The sequence below is a fragment of the Heteronotia binoei genome, chromosome 2, assembly GCF_032191835.1.
Source record: "Heteronotia binoei isolate CCM8104 ecotype False Entrance Well chromosome 2, APGP_CSIRO_Hbin_v1, whole genome shotgun sequence".
Lineage (NCBI taxonomy): Eukaryota > Metazoa > Chordata > Lepidosauria > Squamata > Gekkonidae > Heteronotia > Heteronotia binoei.
In genome coordinates this window covers 82,701,864-82,720,695 of record NC_083224.1, presented here as the reverse complement: position 1 = coordinate 82,720,695, position 18,832 = coordinate 82,701,864, and the positions used below count along the sequence as shown (strand labels likewise).

The 18,832-nt window shown below is 45.1% G+C and overlaps 1 protein-coding gene across 1 annotated transcript in view; it reads left to right on the top strand.

Annotated features, from left to right (window-relative positions):
* DEF6 (DEF6 guanine nucleotide exchange factor) overlaps positions 1 to 18,832 on the top strand; it is a 92,255-nt gene that overhangs the window by 29,761 nt on the left and 43,662 nt on the right. The window lies entirely within an intron of this gene.

Sequence of the window (18,832 nt, the reverse complement as noted above, 5' to 3'; positions counted from 1 at the left end):
CAGGACCTCTGTTTTAGCTGGATTCAATTTCAGTCGACTCTGCCTGAGCCATTTCACTATGGCTTGCAATGCCAGGTCCAGATTTTCTGGGGCACAGCTGGACCGGGCCCCCATCAATAGATGGAGCTGGGTGTCATCTGCATACTGGTGGCAACCCAGCCCATATCTCTGGGCAAGAGGGCACATATAGATGTTAAACTGCCCCCTGAGGCACCCCACATACAAGTGGGTGTCTCTGGGACGATTGCTCCCCCATTGCCACCCTTTGTCCCCGGCCTTGGAGAAAAGAGGTAAGCCATTGAAAGGCAGACCCCTGAATCCCCACGTCTGTGAGGCAGCGGGACAGTAACTGATATTCTACTGTGTCAAATGCAGCCGACAGGTCTAACAACAGCAGCACTGCCAAGCCGCCCCGATCCAGATGTCTCAAAAGATCATCCATGAGGGTGACCAGTACCGTCTCTGTCCCATGACCTGGATGGAAACCAGATTGAAATGGGTCTAGCATGGAATCGTCATCCAAAAACCCCTGTAACTGTGCCGCCACTGCCCTCTCAATGACTTTGCCCAAAAAGGGCAAGTTCGACACCAGCCGTTAAAAACACCGGCTGGTAAAAAGCACCTCTCCAGAAAACCTGGTCAGGGTGGCTTACAAAAACCAAATATGATAAAATCATAAAACTTGAAAATCATTAAAAATAATCAACCATTATTAGCACAGTCAATCAGGATTAACAGGAGCATTAAAAAGGAGAATAGAAAATGAGAAAAGATTAATGTGCACATTCTAACCATAGTGTTATTGATTACAACTGGTGGTGAAGGAGGATTTACTTGTTACCTCCTGCAGAAGCATTGAAAACCATATAATCCTTTCAGCAGAACTTGACAGGGAAACTGCATTTTCATTAAATTAAAGGTGTTGAGACAAGGTGTCCTGGAAAGTGCAGAAATCAGAAACAGCACTGAAAAATATAAATAGAAACTGAGACTGTTAAGGTGCAAGGTGGAGGGAGTAAATTAAGAGCAGTTCTGATATGGAGGCAGCAGGAGAATAGATCATCATAAAAGTATTTTTCACTGTGCAGGACCACGAGGCTTGACAGGCTGACCAACATGACTCAGGAACATCTGAGGAACATCTCTGGTCTTGTAAATTATCTCGAGTGATGATTAGGTGTCCTGTCCTGTGACACTAATGTCCAGTTAAGTAGAGCACAAAGGAGATTATTTTGTGGGCTTCTCAGTAATCCAGATCCTCAATAGAGGACCTGGCTATGTCTCCTTCATCCTATGATTTCTCCTGCAGGGAGGATCATAGTACCAATTTCTTTCTGAAATCTGTTTTCTGACAAGCTGTGATATCTGCTGCTGGCAAATTGTGCTTATTGGAAGTTACAGCAGTGTGAGAGATTTAGATAGCCATGTGCTCAAGCTGTGGCTCAAATTCGCAAATAATGGGTTACCTGTGGGTTTTTTTCCCCAGGTGAGGGAACAGTTTATGATATGACTAAGATGCACATTTTAAAGAAATCTGGTAGAAAAACTGCAACTCTGTTGATAAATTCCATTTGTGGTTAGAGTATAAGAAAAGGGCAAGAGGCATCTATCTAACCTGCAGCATGCAAGACTGATTTTGTTTTGTGATCCAGCACAGTTGCATATGCTGGTGACAGCACATTTCCTCCATGCTCAAAGATCTTCCAGGCCTTTCCATTCATTTCCAGGAATAATATGAAGTGCTGGTCTTAACTTATAATGCCTTAAGGACTACTTTTTCTCAGAAGAGACTGCTTGTTATTTGAGACAGCCATCAGAGGTTCTTTTCCAGCTTCCAGAGGCTAAGCAGGTGATTACTGGAAATGCCGCAGAGTGATAAAGCTGCAGTACTGCAGCCCTAAACTCTGCTCATGACCTGAGTTCAACCCTGGCGGAAGCTGGGGCCAGGTAGCCAGCTCGAGGTTGACTCAGCCTTCCGTCCTTCTGAGGTCAGTAAAATGAGTACCAGTTTGCTTGGGGGAAAGTGTAGATGACTGGGGAAGGCAATGGCAAACCACCCCGTAAAAAGTCTGCCGCCAAAACGTTGTGAAAGCAACATCACCCCAGAGACGGAAATGACTGGTGCTTGCACAGGGGACTACCTGCCTAGACTAACAAACATCATCATAAATATAATTGAATGTAATGACAATCTGTAGTAAACCTAGTTTATTATTATTATATTGGATTTCACTGACCAGTCTCCAGTTGCCCTCTGAACATGGAGATGTGGTTGCCAATTCTGGGTTGGGAAATTCCTAAAAATATAGGGATAGAGCATGGAGATTATTGGGGAGAGACCTCAACGGAGTATAATGCCATAAATACTATAAAGTCTACCCTCCAAAGCAGCTATTTTCTCTAGGAGAACTTGATCTGTATACTGGAGATCAGATTTAATTTCAGATCTCCAGGCCCTACCTGCAGGTTAGTAACCCTGTATGAAGGACCAAAAACCACCAAGTTGCAGGTAGAAATAGATAAGCTAGCTTTTTCAGTTTTTCTTCATTTTCCAAGAAATAGAGAGGGGGGGAGATAAACACCCTCCCCCCACAATTTCTATATTTTCATTACATTTTCACATTTCCTGCTGAGAAGAATTTCAAAGGCCCTGCAAGGAATTTGCATGAAATGCTCTTGGACCAGGCCAACTGTGCTTGGAAAAATGATGAAAGAGGAGTGAAAATGTGGATGTGGCTAATTACTAAGCTAGGCCAGTAATCAACATGTCTCCTATGCCCGCCACCCCCCCCAGTGGATTAGCACAGCTGCTGCAGTGAATTAGAGTAAAGAACATTGTTTGCTAGCCCATCAAGTGATCTCATTCAGAGGAGATGCTGCTGCAGCCCAGTTTATAACTCTCTGTCTGGGGTTAGGGATGCCAGATGAAGCTGAGAAGTGTATGTGTTTACAGAAAGTACGTTACTCAGATTTACAGTTACTATGCATATCCCCCTCTGGAGACATCCACTGTGCAAACTTGGATACTTATTGAACATTTGCCTTCATTAAGGAAGAATGTAAATGTATAAGTGAGGAAGAAGCTAAAAGTATTGTATTGCTAGGTATGCAACCAATCAAGAAAAAGGCTGAAAGTGGCAAGTCTTCAAGATCATGAAATTTATAGCAGAATTTCAGCTGTGGAAACTTATCTAGTATTAAGATTGGTCATCATGAATACAAGATCTTGCATGCAAATGATGTGATGTCACTGACAAATGCTTCTACATCTACATTGACTCTTATGGAAACTTGCCAGGATAAAATTAATATAAATAATACTGATTTAATTGGTTTAATGGTTACAAATATGATAAGAAATGGTATTGCTTAAATGTTTCTAGAATATTAAATATGTTTCAAATTTATACCAATAATTGTATTCTGTTGGTGAAGAATGTTACAGTAGATCTAAAAATATGGACCACATTAAAAACCTTGTGGTAAAAATAAGTGAAATAATAAATTTCTTCCTAGTTTCCTTTTCTTATTTGAAAAGCTTCCTATAACAGTTTCTTGTAACATCTTGAATCTATCTAATTCTCAACTTGGCCTCAATCTGTAGACATTTTAGAAACCGAAGTTATGAACAGACAGAAATCTTTCTATAACCCTGAAACCTTTAAGAAAAATCTGAAATGTAAAAAGAAAAAAGGGAAGATTACCCCGCCCCCCAATAATAGAAGTAGTACCTGTACCGTTAAGAAAGGAATGTCCTTTCAGTGGTTGCTCAGTGGTCATTGTGGACATTGCCAGGCAGCTACAACAGTATTGCCAGCATTGGTTTCTCAGTAAAAAGCAATGGGGAGGGCCCTTTTCAGGACTGTTTTGGCCTTTGAGGGAGGACTCATCAGGACCATGCTCCCCCCCCCCCCCCCCCGCAGCAACTACCCTCTACTTACTGCCACACAACTCACATGACTCACCCAGGATGGTTTGCTTGCTGTTGTTCAATGGCAGCCACCTAGGAAAAGTCGAAGGTATAATATAAAAGCCAGTGTTGTTTGGTGGTTAGACTGTAGCTGGGAAAACTCATGTTCAAATCCCACTCTGCTGTGGAAGCTTATTGGATGACCTTCAGCCAGTCTCACACATTCAGCCTAACCTACCTCACGGTATAAAGTTAGAGTCCAGCAGCACCTTTAAGACCAACAAAGTTTTATTCAAGGCATAAGCTTTTGTGTGTACGCACACACTTCTTCTGTGTATGTACACATGAAAGCTTATACCTTGAATAAAACTTCATTGGTCTTAAAAGTGCTGCTGGATTCTAACTTTATTATATTGGTTCAGACCAACATGGCTACCCATCTGGATCTCCCTCACAGTGTTGTTGTAAAGATAAAATGGCAGTCAGGAGAATGATATAAGCTACACAGGTCCACATTGTACAAGTTGCTTGAAATGTGCTGGCTTTTGGATTTTGCTGACTAAAGATGCCCCATGGGGTATCATTTATTTGTCAGTTATCTGGAACTAGGGCTGAGTAGTGTAGTAGCTAAGTCCGCAGATGACACAAAATTATTCAGAATGGTGAGAACCAAGGCTAATCGTGAAGAGCTCCAAGAGGACCTCCACAAACTGTTATGCTGTTTTGTATTGATTTACAATAGCTTTCCTGACAGAATTTCTGGTTAATACTTGTACCTGCCCAACGTTTAGATTAGGGGGCTCTTCATCTGTGTGAGGAAATTAATTGCCACATCTCTTACCTGTGTTTTATGTAGAACTGATGCTAGATTTGCATTAATATTTTAAATAGCAGAAACGCTAAGTCATCAGTCCATAGTTATATGGCTTGGCTACTCCTAAAGTATTTATTTCATATCTTTATTTGTTGCTTGCCTTTAAGAGTGGGTGAAGAATCTAGATTGGTAAGTCTAACTTTGGTAAGTCTGCTTTGTGTCCTTTTCCCACTTTTAAGGGTCTTATGCTGGACCCCATGAAAACTTATGCCATAATCAAATTAATGGTTTTTAAAATATAATGAAACAGTTCATTTTTTTTGTGCATTTAATTTTTAATAAATATTTTATTGAGATTTAACAATAACACCTCAATAGACCTCTACAATAGTAGAGATCATTATATAGGACCAGTTCAAAGTATATTGTTACCCTAACTAGGTACAACTTTGCCTCCCCACCCCCCATTCACTTCTGAACCATGCAGCATGGATTCCTGGAAAATAATTATATTCCTTGGATATTATTTAACAGTAAATGTAATCATTATTCATTTACAGGAATCATAGCTCAATGGCAGAATGCATTTTAGTGGATGTTTAGTGGAGCTTTGTGGCACTTTAAAATCTAACTAATTTATTATAGCAGAATAGTTTCTAAATTAGAATTTATAAATAAATTTATTTATATTAAGTAGGCCTTAAATGGACACATAGCATTTTTCACCTATTACTGATATTAATTTAGTTTAATGTATAATAATTAGGGAGATAATGCTGTCTTCCATGACATCTGCTGTGAATGGTCACAGTGCTCGTCTTGTACTTTGCCTTTAATGGCCTCTTTTGTTCACAGTCATCTTGCTCATATCAATGTGTGTTGCTACATCTGTTGGCTGAGGAGTCATTTAATGCATCTGATGAAACAGGCTTTAGCTATGAAAGCTTATGCCAGGGGTGACCAGCGGTAGCTCTCCAGATGTTTTTTGCCTACAGCTCCCATCAGCCCCAGCCATTAGCCATGCTGGCTGTGACTAATGGGAGTTGTAGGCAAAAAAACATCTGGAGAGCTACCGTTGTCCACCCCTGGCTTATGCTACAACAGATCTGTTCATCTTTCAGGTAGCAAAAGACTCACTTTTGTTTTGTTAGAACAGACTAACATGACCACCATTCTGAAAATTGTCTCTGAAATTAATGACTTCCTTTGCTAAGATCTCATCAAAACTTAGCCAAAGAGTTTGTTTTAAATACTAGGTCTGAGACCTAGAAGTGAAATTACCTCTGTACACAGAATGGATTTTGCAGTGTAAAAATCATTGTGATTTTCTCCTTGCCCCCCTTTTCAACTTCCAGCTGCTTATAAACAAATTATATATTTTAAAAAATAGTTTAGTCTGGAAGTTAATTTCTTAAATGTTGATTTTGAAGCTTTATTAATAAAGACAGAAGTTTGATAAAGGCCCTTTCCTTACCCAAACTCCTGTTCACCATCTTTTCCCCAACCCTAAAAGCTTCCATTGCAGCCCAAAACTGTTTCCTCATCTAACTCAGTTGGAGAAGTAGCTAGTAGGAAATATATTCAATTTGCATTGAACATGAAAGCATCTGGGAGGAAACCTTGGGAAAGGATAAGTAAATCCAATCCAAAATTTTGATTTTATGCCAATTTCTTTGCATGCCTAATTTACATAGATATGTACGTAATCAACAGTTATCAAGAAGAAAGGGGTTGTGTCATCCAAGTGAGAAAGAACTATAATGTTAATACATTTTAAAAATAAAAATCTCAATTTGTAAAGGCTTCAGATTAGAGGATATTTATAAGCTAAAGCAAGACAACTATTTGTGGAGGCTTGCTGTGGAACATTAGTTTTAGTTGTCCAACACCAAAGAGAAAGGGGGGAGGGATTATTGCTTTTTAATCAGGATGACTGAAGGTTGGGATTTCCCTGAAATAGCTGAAGGATAACCACAAAGGAGTCCTCCAGAACTAGTCAGGTGGGTACTTCCCAGTGATAGGAGGAAAGTAGATAAAGGCATGATGGAAAGGACTGCAGAGCCTACAGGGCTTGCTCCAAGCAATGCCTGTATCAACATGCTGCTCCAAGCAACTTCTTGTTGCTCCTGCCAAATAAGCCAAATAAAGGTATCATAAACCAATGGCAGCTCCTTTCCAGTGTGTATCCAATAACAGACTATAAATATGTAAAATGTGGGGAGGACAAAAAGACAATAAGGAAATAAAGCAATTTACATAAAGCAATAAGGAAATAAAGCAATCTTTACATTTTAAAAGAGTAGGCCTTTTCGTTGGAGAGCTGATGTATCACATTTTTCTAATAGAAGTTTCCCATTAATAGCCAGGTTATCAATCTCTTAAGTCCAGCTACATATAGATTCAAAGGGGAAATCTTAAGATTCCCGTGTTGTGATGCAATATAGATTGTTTAAAGCCACGTTTGTTGAAGTTTATGGAGTGCCCACAAAATTGAGAATTGTCATAAGCCCACACAGACAAAAAAAAGGCACAAACAGTACCAAAACCTGTTACGTATGAACATATGAAGCTGCCTTATACTGAATCAGACCCTCAGTCCATCGAAGTCAGTATTGTCTACTCAGGGTGTTTTCGCACTCACGTTTTACTGGCGCCACGACCCTCCTGACGCCGGCGAATCTGCATGGATTTCGCAACAGAAGCGCCGGCGCTCCCAGAAGCGCCGGCGCTTTCCGTCGCTAAGCCAGCGCAAACGTTTTCCTGCATCTTTGCGATTTCCGTTTGCGCTGGCTTAGCGACGGAAGTAGCCGGCACTTCTGGGAGCGCCGGAGCTTCTGGTGCGAAAGCCATGCAGATTCGCCGGCGTCAGGATGGTCGTGGCGCCAGTAAAACGTGAGTGCGAAAACGGCCTCAGACTGGCAGTGGCTCTCCAGGGTCTCAAGCTGAGGTTTTTCATGCCTACTTGCCTGGACCCTTTTTAGTTGGAGATGCTGGGGATTGAACCTGGGACCTTCTGTTTACCAAGTAGATGCTCTACCACTGAGCCACGGTCCCTCCCCTGTTACTATATTTAGAGGGTCAATCTTTATTCTGAGTAGAACTGGACCAAATTTTTGTGGACTTAAATTTTCCTGTTGAAAGTGGTATTTTTGATGAGGGAGTACAATAACAAGGGAGTAATTTCATTAACCAGCTTAAGGAGATAAACAAGAGTTTCTCAAGTCCTGGACACTTATGACATCTCAGACACACAGCTACCTAAACGCCCCAAACAGCAGAAGAAACACCAGGGAACTGTGTAGTTAGTGAGCTTGCATGCAGGTTGTGGCTTTAGAGAAGACTGTGTGATGGACATAATGTCTCTACTTGAAAAGCCTGCCAACTTTTTACCCCCAAGGCTAGGAGAACTCAGACTTCAAAGCTCAAAGCAGCACTTTGGCAGGATGCTCTTGAAGTTGTGGACTCTCCATCAAAATAAATGCTGGCTCTGGAAAAATTGTTGAATTTGTTGTCTTTGGAATCAACTAATTTGATTCTGCCTACCAGATCTGTGTCACAATTGATCTGTTTTAGATCATGATCACCACCCTCACTGCTTCTCTTCAGGAACTCTGGTTAAGAAGCCTAAAATCAAACCTACGAATAAGGAAAAGTGCAAGTCTGAATCACAGCAGTGTGTTCTTATCAATACTCAGGCATTCCAAGACACTTCTCCCAAGACTCTGTCTCTGAGTCCAAGATACCCTCCAGCTTCAATTTTGAAAGGAGATACAGACACTGATCTTACAGCTGGCCAGGTTTTGTGCTACTCTGAACCCAAACAGATGGCTACGGTCCCATGGTCCCAATTGTATCCTCCTATGCACTGGCCCTTACAGCCTTACTTAAAGTAAGCTGAATGGAGTGACAACTTAGCTCCCGATCTTGGAGATATGGGCTTATATAATTACTCTCATTGGGTTTCTTCTGACCTGCTATCAGCCATAGTTTCTCAAAGACCTTGCTCCTCTGTATGTCGGGGAAAGGGGGATGGACTCTAATGGATCTGATATTGCATCTGATCCTAGTTGAGGTGAAAGAATAGGTGAACTTTCACCTCCATCCTCTACTGAGAATCTCCACGTTTGGAGAACAAATGCTTTGTAAGGCTCGGAAACAGAAGTTGTCACTTTGGAATATAAACCAAAGAACAAGATCCTGAGCCACCTTTATTCAGAATCCCTGAGCATAATTGCTTTTCCTGTTCTGGAGAGCCTTGAGGATATAACCCAGGAATTGTGGTAGAAACCTGTCTCGTCCTTTGAGGGCTGGACTCTCTTCTCAGCCAGCAGAGAGAAGACTTTGTCCTTAATAAAGAACAGGTAGACTGCCAAATTCTTGGGAGTGTTGCACTCAGTCCCATCTCAATTTAAGCAGAGGCCTTTCATGTGCCAACTTTGGCAGTCCCATTTGAGGGATTACCATTATTCAAGCCCATCTCAGGCACCGTATTCTCCCCCCAGGCAGTATACCCCACAAACAGGGTTATGCCAAGCATAAGGGCTCTAATAGGTCTAGGCAGACTCACCAACTACCCCCTGCTAGGGAGGCTACTAAGTCTCAGAGGGCTTCCTTCTGACTAGAGATAAATTCTACTCCTGTCAAATTTGGTTGACAGGCTAGTACAGTTTTATTCTATCTGGGAGGCAATTCTGTCCAGAAAAGGGCAACTAGAATGATTAAAGGGCTGGAACACTTTCCCTATGAAGAAAGGTTGAAACGCTTGGGACTCTTTAGCTTGGAGAAACGTCGACTGCGGGGTGACATGATAGAGGTTTACAAGATAATGCATGGGATTGAGAAAGTAGAGAAAGAGGTACTTTTCTCCCTTTCTCACAATACAAGAACTCGTGGGCATTCGATGAAATTGCTGAGCAGACAGGTTAAAACGGATAAAAGGAAGTACTTCTTCACCCAAAGGGTGATTAACATGTGGAATTCAGTGCCACAGGAGGTGGTGGTGGCCACAAGCATGGCCACCTTCAAGAGGGTTTTAGATAAAAATATGGAGCAGAGGTCCATCAGTGGCTATTAGCCACAGTGTGTGTGTGTGTATATATATAAAAAATTTTTGGCCACTGTGTGACACAGAGTGTTGGACTGGATGGGCCATTGGCCTGATCCAACATGGCTTCTCTTATGTTCTTATGTTCAATTACCTCTGATGAATGGGTGCTTTCTATTATTAAACCGGGTTACAGGTTAGCGTTTAAGGATACTCATGCTTGGTTTTTGCCTCAAAGGTGACTGAGAATGCAGCACTGGGTCTATCCCAAGCTTTGGCTGCCTTACTTGATAAAGGGACTGTTGGAAGTATCAGGGGCTCAGGCTCCAGAAGACTTCTTTTCATGTATGTTTTTAGTAGGTAAGAAAGATGGGGGATTCAGGCCCATTTTGGATCTCAGAAATCTAAATGTTTTCCTATACGTTTCAAAGCTCTGGATGCTAACTCTCCTGTCAGTTTTACAGTTATTAAAGATTAACTTCTGGTTCATTGTTATTGATTTGATTTCACATTTCTGTTGATGTGCAGCATTATAAATTTCTTCATTCTCCCTAAGAGGCGGAGGACATCTTGGGTGTTTTCCCACCGTCCAATCAGGGAGGCAGGAATCTAAAAGATCTTCCCCTCCCTGTGGCTGTGGGAACCACCCTTCAGTTCTGTTCCTGCCTCAACAGGGAGAGCAAGTGTTTAGAATAGGCTCCTATTCTTTTTCTTGGAGAGAGACTAATTTCTTAAAAAAAAAAAAAAAACTTTCCTCAGATCCTTTTCTTCTCCTTCCTATCCTAATCTAATTATTCTACTTTACCCTTTGTCTAAATACTGCAGCCCTTTGTTCACTCACCAGTTCTTCTTCCTTTCACTACTCCTCCCCCCCCCTTTCCATTTTCCTTCGGAGAGAGGAGCGGCGCCGCGGAAACCGCGAGCGAAACGCAAGCCGCGGCGCGAATAGAGGCCAGATGGCACGTCGGGGGAGAGATCCTTTTTTAGATGACGACTCGGCGCCCGACGCATCGCGCGGGGCCGAAAGGCCGCTTCCCGGAGCCGGCATGACCTTGGGGCTTGCCTCGGCTGCCGGCAACGTGCCCTGTAGGGGCAGAAGAAAAGACGAAAGGAAGCGGCGCTGGTCTTTTTCTGCAGCGGAGGAGGCCTCCTCAGAGCTGCATTCCGGCCGCGACGGCCATTTTGAGCGCCACAAAAAGGCGCGAAAGGAAGCGGGCCTGCAGGCCGACAGCCTCCAGTGGCGGGGGACGATGGATGCCAATCTCCAGGCGGGAGACCCCAGCGCCTTCAGTGACCAGCCAACTCAGGAAGCTCCGCAGACCTACCAGCCCCAGAGGGGCTCTGGTAACGTACCCACCATGGGGCCCTCTTTGTTTGCAGAATTTTTAGACTCCATAAAACAGACCGTGGGTGCGGCAGTTATGGCAGCCACCCACAAGAGACCAAGGTCCCCTAGCCATGCTTCCTCCTCCAGATCCCCATCTCCCAAGAGATCCAGGGGGCATTCTAAGGCTCCAAGGGGTCCCTCAGCCAGTGATTTCCGGGAGGGTGAGAGGCTCCCATATGAAGCTCTATCGGAGGAGTCTTATGGGGAAGAACGGGAGGAGGGTGAATTCCTCTCAGATGAAGAAATAGAGAGCACTACTGTGCCAGAACCCTCCTCACGCCTTTTCAAACCAGAGGAGTTTCAATCTCTTCTTCCCAAAGTGCTAGCTGCACTGGACCTTCAGGGGTCACCTGAGGAACAGGAAACTACAAGTTCCCTGACTAACCCCAAAAATAAGCCCAAGGGAAACGCAGAGTTCTTCCCAAGGCACCGTGCTTCGGACAACGTCTTCCCCTTCCCAGAGTTCTTTGAACGTCATTTAAAAGCTGAATGGGCCAAACCAAGTGTCAGCAAGCAGGTTCCCAATTCTGTCAAAAAATTGTATGAGCTTCCCTCTTTTGCTAACGATATGTTACAGGTTCCCCTGGTCGATGCTCCCGTGGCAGCCCTACAGTCCCAGGGGTTGCTAGCTGAGGACGGTCAGGGTTCAGTCCGCGACAGTTGGGACAGGAAAATCGACCTGGCCTTGAGGAGGAGCCACGAGGCCACAGCCCTGGCCATCAAGGCAACTACTGCTACTTCTATTGTGGCTAGAGCAGCAATAGTGTGGGTCAGACGCTTAGCACAACTCGTACCAGACACGGATAAGAGGATTCTGGAGGGCACCAGCAGACTCATGCGGGCAGCAGAGTTCTCAGCGGACGCCTCACTGGACTCCCTTTCGTTCTCAGCCAGGGCGATGGCAGCTAACACCGTCGCGAGAAGGGGCTTATGGCTGAGAGCGTGGCCAGCCGACAATCACTCAAAATCCATCGTGTCAGGCTATCCCTTTCAAGGAGAGAAGCTATTCGGGGACTCACTGGAGAAGATCCTGGTGGAGACGCGAGACAAGAAGAAAGCAATGCCAAAGTTTCTGAGACGCCCCGACAGACGGGGGTTCGGTTCTAGTTCCTTTCGTAACACAGCCAACTTCTCCAAGCCTAAACAAGAATACAGAAGACAATCCTGGAGTCAATCCAAACAAACTTTCCGCAAGAACTTCTCCAACCCCCGATTCCAGAGGAACCAGCCCAACCGATCGGACAAGTTTGAGAAGGGCCCCAAGCCCAGTAAGGCATGACTGGGATCTCATCCCAGTAGGGGGCCGCCTGCTTCACTTCCATCAAGCCTGGAGGGAGTCACAGGCGGACTCATGGACTCTGGACATTGTTACTCGGGGCTACCCGATAGAATTCAAGCGCTCACCCCCAGACCGCTTTATCGTTTCTACTCTTCGCTCGAACCCGGGTCGGAGGAATGTTACCCTCAGGGCTATAGACCACCTCCTAGAGATCGCAGCTATAGAACAAGTTCCCTTGAACCAGAGATGTCAAGGTGTCTATTCGATCTTCTTCACAGTGCCCAAAAGGAACGGGGACTGGAGGGCGATCCTGGACTTAAAATTCCTGAACAAGAACATCAAACTTCGACACTTCAGAATGGAGTCCATCAGGTCCATTACAGAAGCCCTACATCACCAAGATTACATGGCATCACTGGATCTAACGGAGGCTTATTTGCACATTCCGATCCTACCCGCGCATCGCAGATTTCTTCGTTTTTGCGTGAACAGATCGCACTACCAATTCAGGGCCCTTCCATTCGGCCTGGCGACGGCACCGCGGGTGTTCACCAAGGTCCTGGTGAATCCGATAGCACACCTCAGACAGAGGGGAATCCACGTGCACCTCTATCTCGACGACCTGTTGATAAGATCTTCGTCGAGGAGGGAAGCGGAATTGGACGTCCAGCGCACTGTCAATTGCCTGCAACAGCACGGGTTCTTAATAAACCTATCCAAAAGCCAGTTACATCCGACCCAGAAACTGGAACATCTGGGCATGATAATCGACACCAACTTGAACTCCATATTCCTTCCGGAGGACAAGATCTCAAAGACCAAGACACTGGTACAGCAGGTGATTCAGGGGTCATCATCAACGCTCCTGACACTAGCAAGGCTCATGGGTCTCCTGATCTCGAATCTCGAGGCATTACAGTGGGGTCGCCATCACACCAGACAGTTGCAAATGTTTCTACGACCCTATCAACTCCGCATCATGGAGAGATGTGCCATCTCACTGACGGTACCGATGAAGGTCAAGGAGAGTCTTCTGTGGTGGACCAAGACCACCAACCTTCGGCAGGGAAGAGTCTACGCCGCAGAGAGAGAACTACAACTGTTCTCAGACGCCAGCCTCTCAGGTTGGGGGGCTACTCTCAACGAGGTTCCCACACAGGGTCTGTGGTCAGCCAAGGAGTCGACTCTTCCAATCAACCTTCTGGAGCTCCGGGCCATACGATTGGCACTACTCTACTTTCAGGTCCAGGTATCGGGACAGCACGTGCTAGTGCGAACGGACAATATAGCGGCGAAAGCCTACTTAAACAATCAAGGGGGGTCCAGGTCCAGTTCCCTTTACAAGGAGGCTGCGAAGTTATTCGAATGGGCGGAACTCCATTTAAAATCAATAAGAGCGGAGCACATCAAGGGGGCCTGCAATGTCCAAGCAGACTGGCTCAGTCGGGAGAGCATTCAAGCAGGGGAGTGGTCGCTCAACAGGGCCTTGTTTCTGAAGATAGTGAACCATTTCGGCCCACCTTCACTGGATCTCTTTGCGTCTCACCAGAATCACCAGCTCCCTCGGTTCTTCACGAGGTACTACCACAGTCGGGCGGAGGCCACAGACGCCTTAACATCTCCATGGCCGCAGGATCTCCTATACGCCTTTCCCCCAATACCGGTCATTCCCAAGTTGCTCAGGAAGATCAGCCGGCTGGGGGCCGAGGTCATACTAGTTGCACCCTGGTGGCCTCGTCGTCCTTGGTTTTCTTCAATTCAGCAGATGTCGGTAGAAGAACCTCTCCACCTACCAGTTCAACCAGACATGCTATTGCAGGGACCAGTATGGCACCCCCATCCCGAATGGCTGAGTCTGACCGCGTGGAGGTTGAGAGGAGATCACTACTAGACCTAGGCTATTCTAGTGATGTGACCAATACAATTCTAGCTTCCAGAAGAGAATCCACTACACGGATCTATAACGCGTCTTGGAAGGCCTTCCACAGGTGGTGTAGGAGAAAACAGGTGGACCCGCTACAGCCTACGATCCCTAGGATCCTACAATTTCTTCAAGACGGCCTCCGATCCGGACTGAAACCTGCTACTCTCAGACGACAGGTCGCGGCCCTGGCATCAGTTCTCCAGCAGGTAGACGGCGTACATCTGTCATCCCATCCACACCTTCGGCGGTTCCTTAGAGGGGCTTCCTTGAGCTCTCCACCACAAACGCATCGCTTTCCAACTTGGCGACTGAACACGGTGCTCTCGGCTCTAACCAATCCACCCTTCGAACCATTAATGTCCGTACCATTAAGGATAATGCGCATGAAGACGATTTTCCTGGTGGCAATAACCTCGGCCAGGAGGATCTCGGAAATCGGTGCGCTGTCGGTCAGGAAGGAGCTTTGCGTATTTCATAAGGACAAGGTCGTTCTGTACCCGGATCCCACTTTCCGCCCGAAGATTTCCTCTAGATTCCACCAGAGCCAGGAGATCAACCTACCATCGTTTTGTCCAGATCCCAAGCACCCGAAGGAGCGCACGTGGCATACCTTGGACGTGCGCAGGGCACTCAAGATCTACTTGATTAGGACTGAGACATTTCGTAAATCTGACGCCATGTTTGTCAATGTGGCAGAACCCAGAATGGGACAGAAGATGTCCAAGTCTGCCATCAGTTATGCAATCAAGCAGTGCATAACGGAGGCATACAAGGTGTTGCACCTCAAAGTTCCACAAGGAATCCCGGCACATTCGACCAGGAGTTCAGCGGCCAACGCGGCCTTCAATAAGAACTCCTCTGTCGAGGAGGTGTGCAAGGCAGCTACGTGGTCTTCAATATCCACCTTTATCCGGCACTATAAACTGAATGGCTACGCATCAGCAGACGCCGCCTTCGGCAGGCGAATCCTTCAACACGTCCTGCCCGAGTAGGGCGACCCCACCCTGCTTAACAATACTGCTCTGGGAGCACCCAAGATGTCCTCCGCCTCTTAGGGAGAACGACCCTTGGCACTTACCGTGAGGGGTCCTTCTCCTAAGAGGACAGGAGGACATCTTGCCCTCCCATCTATCGCCCTACCTTGGGCAGCCTGTTCCTACTCCTTTATTCTACACCTGTTGCTGGTACTTTCTACTGATTATGTCCATTGTCATGGGCCTGTTTTTTCTCTCTTACGTTCCTTTTTTAGGGTTTACCTTGAATTTCAATCTGCCGCGTTTAGGCAGTTGTACCTGACGTACCGTTATCTGTTTGCATGAGAAGTTCCTTTTTTTTACTAGATATAGGTTTTTTGTACTGCTTCTCGGAGTCACCCGAACTGAAGGGTGGTTCCCACAGCCACAGGAAGGGGAAGATCTTTTAGATTCCTGCCTCCCTGATTGGACGGTGGGAAAACACCCAAGATGTCCTCCTGTCCTCTTAGGAGAAGGACCCCTCACGGTAAGTGCCAAGGGTCGTTTTGTTCATGTGGGAAACAAGTTTTCCAGTATATGGCTTTGTCCTTTGGTTTGGCCACAGCATCAAGGGTATTTACAAAGTGTTTGGCCCCTGTTGCCATTTTTTCCCATATTTAGATAATTGGCGGTTAGTAGCTGATTCTAGGGAGAAGTTGCTAGACCATTGCTCTTTAGTGTTAAAAACCTATATGAATTTAGGACTCCTTGTATATTGGGAGAAAGCCCATTTGATCCCTTCTTAGAGGGCACAGTTTATCAGATCCACACTTGATTCCACAGCAGGTAAGGGCTTTTTACCACCTGACAGGGTACATGCTATTTTTCACCCTGGTTAGGCAATTCAGGGTAAATAGTTGTCAGCCAGTCAGCAGAATCCTCCATGTTTTGGGACTGATGGCCTTGATGACAACTGTATTACCACTGAGCAGGCTGCACATGAGATCCTTGCTACTCTGGTTGGCATAAGTTTTCCATTCCAAGGCCTGTCATCCACTTATTGCTAAATGGGCCATTGTCCCACAATCTTTCACAAGGTGCTCCCTTTGGTGTTCCTTATGACAGATGCCTCCCTGTATGGCTGGGGTGCCCAGCATGAGGGTTGCCCATGCTTTATGGGGTAAACTGCTACTTATAAATTTGTTAGAGTTGCAGGCAGTTTGTCATGCCCTTAGCTGTTTTGCAGATATCATTTGGAACTGATCCATCTGTCATCGAATAGCCAGGCTCTGGAGACAAGTCTGACTCCTCTAATGAAGAACAGCTGGATTCCGTGCCTGTCAACCACCAGCCAGTTACAGCTAAGCAATCAGATGAGGAATCACAGCTAGGAAGCAATGATGTGCATGTTTCATTCCCCAGCCAGAAACTGACAGTTTGGGGTCAGCCAGCTGCCCTATCTCCTCCAGGATCCCCAGATCCGCAAGAGCAACATCAGCACAAGTGTAGAGGGGATTTACAGTCCTAACGCAGGTCAGCCCACCTCAGAGCTCAGCATCGGCAATCAGTTGCAGAGGAAGGAGGAATGTCACCAGAAGAGAAGTGAAGCAGCTGGTGCAGGTGTGACATAGGGTTTGGAGCGTGTAAAAGTATAGGGGAGGATCTCTTCAGCATGGTTTTAACATATTTCCTTAGGCACTGACCTGCTGCTGCTGTATCTGTCTTGCTTCTTGGAAAACTGATCTTGGCCTGCTCAGACAACTCTTGTATAATTTATGGACTCTGTTTATTAAACTCTGTTCTGCCTCTGATAACTGGTTCCTGTTATCTGCCTGCATATGCTGGCACCTGCCTGAAGCAGAACATGCAGTGAGGATGTGATGCCATAGAATCCACCGTGTGAAGCTTCCAGTTTAATTCTGGGTGATCTCTAAGTCCTACCTGAACACTTGTGCTTCTTCTGACTTTCTGGTGAGGCTGCAAATTAGAATTATTCTGCAGAACTTTTGATGCAGTCTGAGTCTTGGCTAAAGGGAATACTTACCAGGTGTGTCCAGGGGTTGTTTTTAGAATGGCATTTTAATGTAGTCTTTAATAAGTTGTGTGTATTGTTTTAATATTTAAAGTTATATGATTTTATATACCTTTATTGTATTTTATATTACTTACTTTTCTTGAGTCCTGGGTTGATCCAGAGAAAAGCATACATATAAATACTGTTAAAATAAATACAGCACCTGTCGTACAACAGCACATCTATGCTCTCTGGAACTATTGCATAGGGAGAGAATTTTCCCCTTGTTTGCAGTTCTTTGGTGGAGATTATTTACCCCTCCAACAGTTGAGCACTCAATAACACCATTATTCTTGGTTGGATGTGAAAGCTGAATAGGGTGAGTTTGAGATGATGCCAGCTAATTGCAGCTTGACTCTTCTGTTTTTCTCTTTCCCCTTGTTTTTATACATTGTGCTTTTGGCTATGATGGTAGAAAACCAGGGCTGGCATATACAATAAACAGCAAAACTTTTACACTGAAAGGTAGAATGTCATGAAAGTGCTGCTGCAAAGTTGCCAGATATCCTCCTCCCTACAGACCTTGTAGTGCGCCTATGACTGAAACAGCTGTATGGCAAGCAAAAATTCAGTGTGGAGATAGTGATGGTAAAAGCCTCCATTTCTGCTATCACAAGGTTGATAGAGCATGAGACCTTTTTTTTTGGGGGGGGGGGGATAAAGCTGGCAATGATATATAGCAGTAGAAGATTCTGCACCTGCCAGAAATCTTACTAGGTAGTTGTGAGGATGAGTTTGAGAAAGAGAAAATTATGTTGTGAGCTTCTTAGGTTTCTCATTGGGAAGAAAAAGTGATATATAAATTAACAAATCTATGAAAATTAAAGGCACAATACCCTCTCTCCTGTCGTGGTTGAAAATAAATTTACTTGACAACTGTGGGACTTAACTTCTGGTTAAAATGTGCCTATGATAGTGGTTTACATTTAAGTGAGAGACCTAGATCCTTCCATCTTTACTTTCCTGCTTTTTGTAGATATGCTTGAGGGGAATTACAGGGCATGTAGAAGGAGGGTGCAGAGTGGTAAAGCTGCAGTACTGCAGTCGGAGCCCTCTGCTCATTACCTGAGTTTGATCCCAGCGGAAGCTGGTTCAGGTAGCCGGCTCGAGGTCAACTCAGCCTTCCATCCTTCTGAGGTTGGTAAAATGAGTACCCGGCTTGCTGGGGGGGAAAGTGTAGATGACTGGGAAGGCAATGGCAAACCACCCCGTAAAAAGTCTGCTGTGAAAACATGAAGGCAACATCACCCCAGAGTCGAAAATGACTGGTGCTTGCACAGGGTCTGCCTTTACCTTTACCTTGGAAGGAGGGTATATTGAAATGACATTAAAGTACTCAAAATCCTCCTTGTTTGTATGCTGCTAAAAGTCATATATTCAGTACAAGGATACTGCAAGATCTGTGTGTCATAATGCACCTTCTGTTTGAAGTATCAGAGGCTGTTAT